This window comes from Lygodium microphyllum, chromosome 14 (assembly GCF_053477565.2).
Source record: "Lygodium microphyllum isolate KBCC chromosome 14, Lygodium_microphyllum_v1.1.10, whole genome shotgun sequence".
NCBI classification, from domain to species: domain Eukaryota; kingdom Viridiplantae; phylum Streptophyta; class Polypodiopsida; order Schizaeales; family Lygodiaceae; genus Lygodium; species Lygodium microphyllum.
The window spans coordinates 109055312-109064589 of NC_141148.1; positions in this window are offsets into that span (position 1 = coordinate 109055312).

Genomic DNA, 9278 nt, shown 5'->3' on the forward strand with positions numbered 1-9278 from the left:
TATGTCTTTGAAGGGAATGAAAACGCCTTCTGGTTTGGAGTACTTACCACCCCTTGATTATGCATGTTTTGATTCATGTGAGCATTGTCTTTATGGCAGGCAGACTAGGTCTATGCATAAGAAGTCTGGTAGGCCACGCATGAGTGAGCCCTTGGCATTGGTACATTTGGATGTTTGTGGGTCCATGCCTTGTCAGTCTATGGGTGGTGCAAAGTATTTTATTACGTTCCTAGATGATTTTTCACGGAAAGTTTGGGCTTATCCCATTAAGCTGAAATCTGATGTCTTGGCTGTGTTTCAGAGATGGCTTGCATTGGTTGAGAACCAGTCTGGGTATAGGCTAAAATGCCTAAGGATAGATAATGGGGGTGACTATGTCTCACGTGCTTTTGGGCAATTATGTGATGAGAGGGGTATTAAGCGTCAGTTGACCACCCCCTACACCCCCTAGAATGGTTTGGCTGAACAGATGAATAAAACCATCCAGGAGCATGTACGTAGTATGCTTAGCCACGCAGGCCTACCATAGAGCTTTTGGGCTGAGGCAGTTAGTACAGCTGTGCATGTCATAAACAGATCACCTTCTAGTGGTTTGGATTTCCAGGTTGCAGAGGAGGTATGGAGGGGAAAAACTCCCTCTTATGCGCATGTCCATGTCTTTGGATGTGAGGCATTTTGCCATGTGCCCAGGGACAAGAGAAGTAAGCTGGATCCTAAGAGTGTGAAATGCATTTTCCTTGGTTATGGTGATGCAGGCGAGATGGGTTACCATCTCTGGGATCCACAAGCACGAAAAGTCATCAGCAGTCATGATGTAGTCTTCCATGAAGATAAGATGCATAGACAGCCTGAGAGAGCTGTTGAGATCTGCAAGGTCATATTCTAGGAGGAGCGGAGAGCTCCCACACAGCCAGTTGGACAGCCTACAACTGCAATAGATGCTCATGGTCAGGGTGTTGGCTGGGCAAGTAGTAGAGCCTGCCATGAGACGATCTACTAGAGACAGGCATCCACCTGATAGATTTCAGCCCTCAATGCATTATGTCTTGGTTACAGATGCAGGAGAGCCTTTCACTTATGATGAGGCTATGCGCAAGGGTTATAGTCACTCCTGGGAGAGGGCTATGCAGTCTGAGATAGACTCCTTGCATAAGAATGACACTTGGGATTTGGTTTCCTTGCCTATAGGCAAGAAAGCTTTGCCATGCAAGTGGGTGTACAAGCTGAAAAGTACCCCTGGACACCCCAAGCCGGCATACAAGGCTCGATTTTGGTAGCAAGGGGTTTTAAGTAGGAGCATGGTGTGGACTTTGATGAGGTCTTTTCTCCTGTAGTTAAGATGACCACCTTGCGCTTAGTCTTGGCTTTGGTTGCTCAGCTTGACTTGGATTTATACCAGATGGATGTCAAGATGGCTTTCTTACATGGGGACTTGCATGATGAGATTTATATGGAGCAGCCTAAGGGCTTTGCAGAACCTGGCAGGGAGCACCTAGTGTGCAAATTGAAGAAAAGTCTTTATGGCTTGAAACATGCACCTAGGCAGTGGTATCATAAGTTTGATGCCTTTATGCAGTCACAGGGCTACAACAAGAGTGCTATGGATCCGTGTCTTTATAGAAGAAAGCCCATGATAGTTCTTTATTGCTTTTGATACTCTATGTGGATGATATGCTGATAGCAGGGAAAACTCATGATGAGCTAGATGCTCTTAAGGCTCAGCTCAAGAAGAGATTTGAGATGAAAGATCTGGGACAGGCCGCTCACATACTTGGTATGCACATTAGATGCGATAGGGACTCCTCTACTTGTCACAGAGGGAGTACATTCATAAAGTCCTTGAGCGCTTCCACATGCAGGACATAAAGCCTATTAGCTATCCATTGCCTTCTTATGTGAAGGTATCACAGGCTGATTGTCTGCAGATAGATGAGCAGAGGGCTGAGATGGCCAAGATTCCCTATGCATCCGCAGTGGGCAGACTTATGTATGCCATGATAGCCACTCGTCCAGATATTGCCTTTGCAGTTGTTGGTGTTGTGGCACGCTATATGGTTACACCTGGCAAGAAGCATTGGGGTGCCGTGAAGGGTATCATGAGGTACCTGAAGGGCACTGCAGATATGTGCATATGCTATGGCAGCCAGAATACAGGAGTCGTGGGGTACATCGACTTTGATTATGTAGGACATGCAGATAGTAGGAAGTCCACTTCCGGCTATGTATTCACCTATGATGGAGGTGATATTTCTTGGATGCCTAGGGTGCAGAAATGTGCGGCCCTTTCTACTATAGAGACCGAGTATGTTGCAGCCACTAAGGTTTGTAAGGAGGCCATTTGGTTGGGTCGTTTGGTTGGTGACCTTGGTATTGATGCTATCCCTACACTGCATTCGTATTCTATGAATGCTATTTAGTTAGCCAAGAATCCGATCTTGCATGCGAAGACGAAACACATTGAGGTGAGGTATCACTTCACACATGGGGTCGTTGAGGACAAGTTTGCTGATCTTGTCAAGATCTCGACTGACCGGAATCCTACAGATCTACTCATGAAAAGCCTCTCTACAGAGCGCTTTGCCTTCTTAGGAGGTTGATGGGCGTGGGATGAGATGACGTCTTTCCTCATCGTGTTGTACATGTATACATGCTATACTGTCTTTTTTTTCTTGTTTCTTTTCACTCCTCACTGGGGCAGATTCGCCTTTAAGTGGGAGGTTGTTGGGGGTAAAGGTGCCTCTGCCTAGCCACCCGTGTATTACTACACTGACAACCACCGCCATTGCACACTGCAAGTGGCACGCGCCCGTCACCGTCACATTATTCTTTATTCTTTTAGTGACAGTTTTAATAAAGGAAGGCCTGGTCACACATGGAGTTCCCATTTCTTATCTCTCTCTTTCTTGCTCTTGCTCTCCCGCCATAGCTCTTAAGTCCAAGCTTCGATCCGTCTCTCCCTTTTAGAAAGGTCGTAGAAGAAGGAAAGACAAGATGGGAGAACCTTTGAGTACAATTCCTAGTGATGTTTTGCAACACTCAGTGTAAAATATGAATATGCTTATATAGGCACAACAACAACAACAAGTGATGCAGGCTTCTGCTTGAACAGAAAGAGTTATTCAATGGCAAGAATGTATCTGTATATGTACATACCTATACTAAAAAGATTGAATTCTTTGGGGTGGCTCAACTTGCATGGAGCTAGTAATTTGCATGTGTTACTATATATGAATTGAAAGCATGAATTACTGAATTATACATACAAGATGCTGACTAGGTAGCTTTCAAGAAGACACTCAGTGAAGAATTTTACATTGAAGATACCAGTTTGATTACGTGCAAAACTTTTCAGGAGTGGGTTTTACGACCCAATAAGGGTCTTGTGACAACATAATTGTTAAGAGAATTTGAAAGCTGATTTGAGCAGTTGGATCTTGCACAATGGCAAGCTCTTGCAAGTTAGAAAATTGAATTGTTTTTACAAGCAGCAGATCCTGAGCTTCAAGAGAAGCTTGATGATTTGCTAGAGGATCAAACTACAGAGACATGTCTGAAAGCAGAGTGGAGACATGTCAAGGAAGCTATTATTGCACTTGTGAAAAAGCATAGAAGAAGAGAAAGATTGCATGTCTCTAGCTTGCCACTGTTATACGGGCAAAACAGTTGAAGTATCCAGTAAGCCACCCACTTCTATGGCTAACCCTATAGATGTACCTACTATTTTTCCCGCCATTAGGAAAGATGTCTAAGATGAATTGGTCAAAGGGATGCAGGATCTTCAATCAAAGGTTGCAAAATGGATGAAAAAGGACAAGAGGATAGGGGACGGGTAGCAATCCCTAAGCCATGAAAAAGATGTATGTGGTGTGATAGTTTGTAGCATGAGAGAAAGGATTGTGCTACCTATCAGGAGGCCTTGGCACAACAGATCATCTTTCGGAAAGATAGCAAGATCCATGCACAAGAAATGGGATAGCCTCTTGCTTTGAATTTTTGAAAGGGAGGTATGCAGAAGTTGTTGGAAGACTTGGCTATTCAAAATGTTTATGCAGCAGTACATGCTTCTTCTTTTGGTATATAGTTGGATAGGATGCATGGCCAAGTGATGGTCTCCAAAAGCTGAAATATGGACACATGCTTTACATGTATTTGAAAAGAGAAAGGTTACTCATAGTGAAATGTCTCATGCAAGGCAAGATATTTGTTACATAATTGGATGGGAATCATTGGTAGATGCATATTCAGAGTATGCATATTTAGCAAAGGTACAAAACACGGATGTACTTGTGAAAGAGAAACGAAAACGAGATGAAGATAATGCAGGGACATCTAAAAGAGTGACAAGAAGAGGTGTGGATCAGCCTAAAGCTACAAATTAGCCGCCTGCCGAGCATGTTATGGAAGAGGTTAGTTAATAGAAAACAGGATATCAAACAAGAGGGCAAAAAGAAGGGCAAGCAGCCAAGATATAAGTTGTAGTAGTCTGATTGTTGAGATGACAAGCTCAACACATGTAGACATTGATGATGGACCGCCTGGTTAGATGGGTCCACATGTCTACACTTAGCACGTCGGTGGTCATTATGACTCACACATGGCCACTAACTCATTACTTATTATATTCACGTTGTTACACCTATTTACAGAGCTGGCATAATTATAGCGTAAGTCGACTAGTGTAGTCGGTTATGCATTGTTTGACTTAGTAGGCCACTTTCCTTTATGTTGTATCTTATGTATACTTTGTGTACATTGTAAAGTGTGTGGAAGAAGAAGAAGAAACCAGCAAGAAAACGTTTTTGGTCTTTGTCTCTCTTCTCCTTGTGCATTTTGTGTGTGTTCGACGCAGCATCTTGAGCAAGTCCCCCCACCACATGATTCTTGACATGGTATCAGAGCCGCGCTACTGAGAGAGGCTGATTTCGAAGGCTAAAGCGAAGGAGAAGAAGCAAGGTTTGAGCAAGCAAGCCATGGGTAAGAAGCTCTCCCATTCTTCCACTCTCTCTCTTGGATAGTGCCTGTGGAGGCACCGGAAGCAGGGTCGAGCAAAAATCTCAGATTGCAGTGAGATTTGGTGTGCGCAAAGAGAGCTGTGTATTCAGAAAGTAACCCTTTAGGGCTCTCCCACATTTATTTTGGGCATCTGAGGCCATTTCAGGCCCCATTTTAGAGCCGCAAGGTTGCGGACATCAGTTTCAGGGTACATTGTGATTTCGGCTGTTTTGACCGAAAGTGGGTGCGCAGGTTATAGATTGCGAATATGTAATTCTTGAGGTGTTTGTAGGAAGCAAACATAAGGTTTATCTGCAAACATGTTGCAGATTGCATGTATTGTTGAGCAGATAGTGAAAAAGGCTGTCTGGTGTATTGTTGTGCACTACAGGTCAAAGGTTGCAGAAGATTTGCTTGTTGTTTGATATTAGTTTTGTGATAATGGCAGAGAACAGTGGAAGCCCCATCATTGAGAAGCTTGACAAGAACAACTACCCATCATGGAAGTTTCGTATCACGAACTTCCTTATTGGAAAAGGCCTCTACGAGTTTGTTTCAGGTGAAGAAAAGGAGCCGGAGGTGAGTGATCCTCCAACTGCAAAAGAGACAGGCATGGAAGGAATGGAATGCAAAAGATAAAAATGTCATCTATTGGTTATCTGCAATAATTGACAATAATATGCTGGGACACATTAGAAATGCAGAGAATTCATATGCAGCTTGGACCATACTTGAAAGTATGTTTTCTGTAAATACAAAGGCACAAAAGATTCAACTCAAGCAAGAGTTGAATACATTGAAGAAAGGGAAGCTGTCTATCAATGAGTATGAACACTGAAGGTAAGGAGCATTGTAGATGCCTTGGCAGCTATTGATGCAATGCTCGATGATGATGATTTGGTGTCGTCTACCTTGGGTGGACTTAATAATGAAAAGTCTTGGAAGTCTTTTGTAACTTCCGTATATGTTAGAAAGCCATTTCCAGATTTTGATGAGTTGGTCTCCCTTATGATCACTAAAGAGATCAACATGCAGAGTGAGACATTTGAAAAAAGTGGTGAACAGGTCCAAGCTTTCTACTCCAGTTCAGGAATCGAACGTGGCAGGTTCTCTTCAAGAGGCCGTGGTACAGGATGTGGTAGTGACAACCAGCAAAACATATTGAATCAGCAATTTGGCGATATGCAGGTTTCAGGAGGTCGTGGTAACTTTAGAGGTAGGGGGAGCTTTAGAGGAAGATGTGGATGGCAGAACAGAGATTCTAACAACTCTGGTATTGTGTGTCACTACTGTGGCAAAACAGGTCCTATTGCAGCCCAATGTTATGCTAAGAAAGATGATATTCACAGTGGTAAGTTGCAGCAAGGAAACTATGCATCATCTTCACAACAGAATGAAGATAAAAATGAACGTCTGTTTGTTATGTAGCATATGCTGAATGCTGTTACAGGAAAGGGAACACATGATGATGTTTGGTATATTGATTCAGGTGCATCCATCAGCAGAATGGTTTGGAGAGATGCAAAATTTGCAAAATGTAGGTTATGTGCAGACGGATGATGATTCATGCCACCCAATTTTACACATTGGAAAAGTTTCCTTGTCCTTGCATGATGGTAAGACAAAGAGTCTTTCAGATGTATTACATGTGCCATCTATTACAAAGAACTTGGTGTCAGTCAGTCAAATGGTAGAGCAAGGGCTGCAAGTGAGATTTAATGCAAAGGGCTACTTTGTAGAAGACTTCAATGACAAGTGCAGGTTAGTTGCAAAGGGAAGTAGAGTTGGACGTATGTTTACTCTGGATGATGGAATTCCTACCATGAATGCTGCTATGTATGCTAAAGGAAAAGGTGGTGTTGCAGATATTGAAATTTGGCACAAACGCATTGGACATGCAAATGTACAAAGGCTGACATTAATGTAGTCCAAAGGGTTGGTTATAGGTTTGCCTACATTTAGAGTTGCAGACTTTCATAAGGTATGAGAAGCATATCAGTTTGGTAAGCAGGCAAGACAACCCTTTTCACATGACAGAGATGTAAGCAGAAATATCCTTGATGTTGTGCATACAGACATTTGGGGGTCTACACAAAATGTATCTCTTAGAGGCAGTTCATACTTTGTCACATTCATTGATGATTGTTCTAGAAAGCAGTGGGTATATTTTATGAAGGAAAAGAGTGAAGCTTTTGAGCACTTTAGAACTTTAAAGGCTGCGGTTAAAAGAGAAACAGGCTTGAAAGTAAAGTGCTTGAGGTTAGATGGAGGGGGAGAGTACCTCTCAAATGAGTTCAGTGATTTTCTGAGGTCTCATGGGATAAAGAGACAGTTCACATGCAAGTATACCCCACAGCAAAATGGGGTTGCAGAAAGGAAAAACAGGCATATTGCAGAAGTTGCACGCACCTTGATGGCTAAAAAGAATATGCCTAAGCATTTTTGGTTTGAGGCTATTCATACCGCTGTTTATATTATGAACAAAACTCCCACAGCTGCAGTTCATGGTATGAACCCCGAAGAATGTTTTACAGGTAAGAAGCCCGATGTTTCACACTTGAAAGTGTTTGGCTGCATTGCGTATGTTCATGTGCCAGATGAGTTGCGGAAGAAACTGGATCCAAAGGCTGAAAAGTGTGTCTTTATTGGATACTCTTTAGAGCAAAAAGGGTATCGTTGTTATAACCCTGTCACATGTAAGTTTAGAGTGAGCAGGGATGTCATCTTTGATGAAATGAGCAGTTGGTATACATCTAGTGGTGATGCATTGGATGATGATGATGATCATGACACTCATGTGCAGGCTAAAAAGCAAGAATCACAGACTCTTAGTGGGCCAGAGACATCATCTGGTAGTCCTTGGTCTGGGAGACTAAGGAGTACCTCTACATCTTCAGGTGCATCTAGTAGCACTACAGGTAAAGACAAAAGAAAGAATAAAGTGTTAGATGGCATTGATGCAGTTCTTGATGGAGACTCCAGTGGCTCAGAGAGCTTGGATGATGAGCTGGGCATTCCTTCAGTGAGGACTCTAGGTGTGCAGAGAGCACGCATCAATGCAAAGACTCCATTGAGTGATCCAGTGGTACGCAGGTCTAGCAGGGTGAAATACCCTGTTAAAAGATTTTGAAGGTTATGCAGCTCACCATTATGCTTATATGGTGAAACTAGTTGAGGATGTTGAGCCCACTTGTTTTGAGGATGTTGTTGGTCATACTCATTGGGATGCAGCAATGGATGAGGAGATGGCTGCATTAGAGGCCAATAAGACTTGGGATCTAGTATCATTGCCGAAGGGCAAGAAAGCTATTGGATGTAAGTGGGTTTATAAGATTAACCACAATGCAGATGGTTCTATTAGTAGGTACAAAGTTAGGCTGGTTGCAAAAGGCTATGCCCAGACATATGGCATAGATTATGATGAAACCTTCAGTCTAGTTGCTAGGATGGCAACTGTCAGATGTGTGATTGCTTTGGAAGCAACCAAAGGTTGGAGGTTGCAGCAAAAGAATGTGAAGAATGCAAATCTTCATGTCTTCATCAATCTGGAAGCAATCCGGTCTCATCCGGACAAGCTTTCCTTCACCATTCTTCATTTTCCTCTTGCACACAAGAACAGCCCCTTAGGGGAGAGAGAGAGAGGGGAGAGAAAGACTAGAATTGGCTCTTCTCATCCAGGCCACCATTGGACGGGCGAAGACAAGCAATATGATCAACAAACAGAGGGAAGATCGGGGGTAATGTCGGTTAGGTAGGTTGTTTGCAGCCGGTCATCATGATCTCCTCCATTCATGACGCATTTTTCGGTGCCTATAGGCCACGCTTCCTCCATCTTTCTCTCTCCATGATTTTGCATGAAACATTTCATGTGGCATAAATTGTCCAAACTCCAAAAGGCATGCCCAAATTTGACCTCCCAAGTGTCCACCCTTTCATATCTTGACCAATTCTTGGCTATTTCCCCGTCCGGACTCCGATTTGAGTGCTGTAAATTTTTGGGCATTCAGCTTGACATCCCGCATTGACTGGTTACTCCTGACAACCCACACGGCAGTCTAAAAAATTATCAAAAATCAACAAGTGTTGCTCGGGCGCCTTTTAAGAGTCGTATTTCACTTGGTGCTTAAAATCGTCCTAGCTGGAGCCGCCGCCTTTGATGTTAAATATTTTTTCCCTAAGTTTCAAAGTTTTTGGCAAATTTTAGGCACATCCTGAGCTCAAAAATCCGCTCTCATTGGCGACCATGGGATAGGGCGACTTTGCCCGTCAAATCCCACAATAGATCT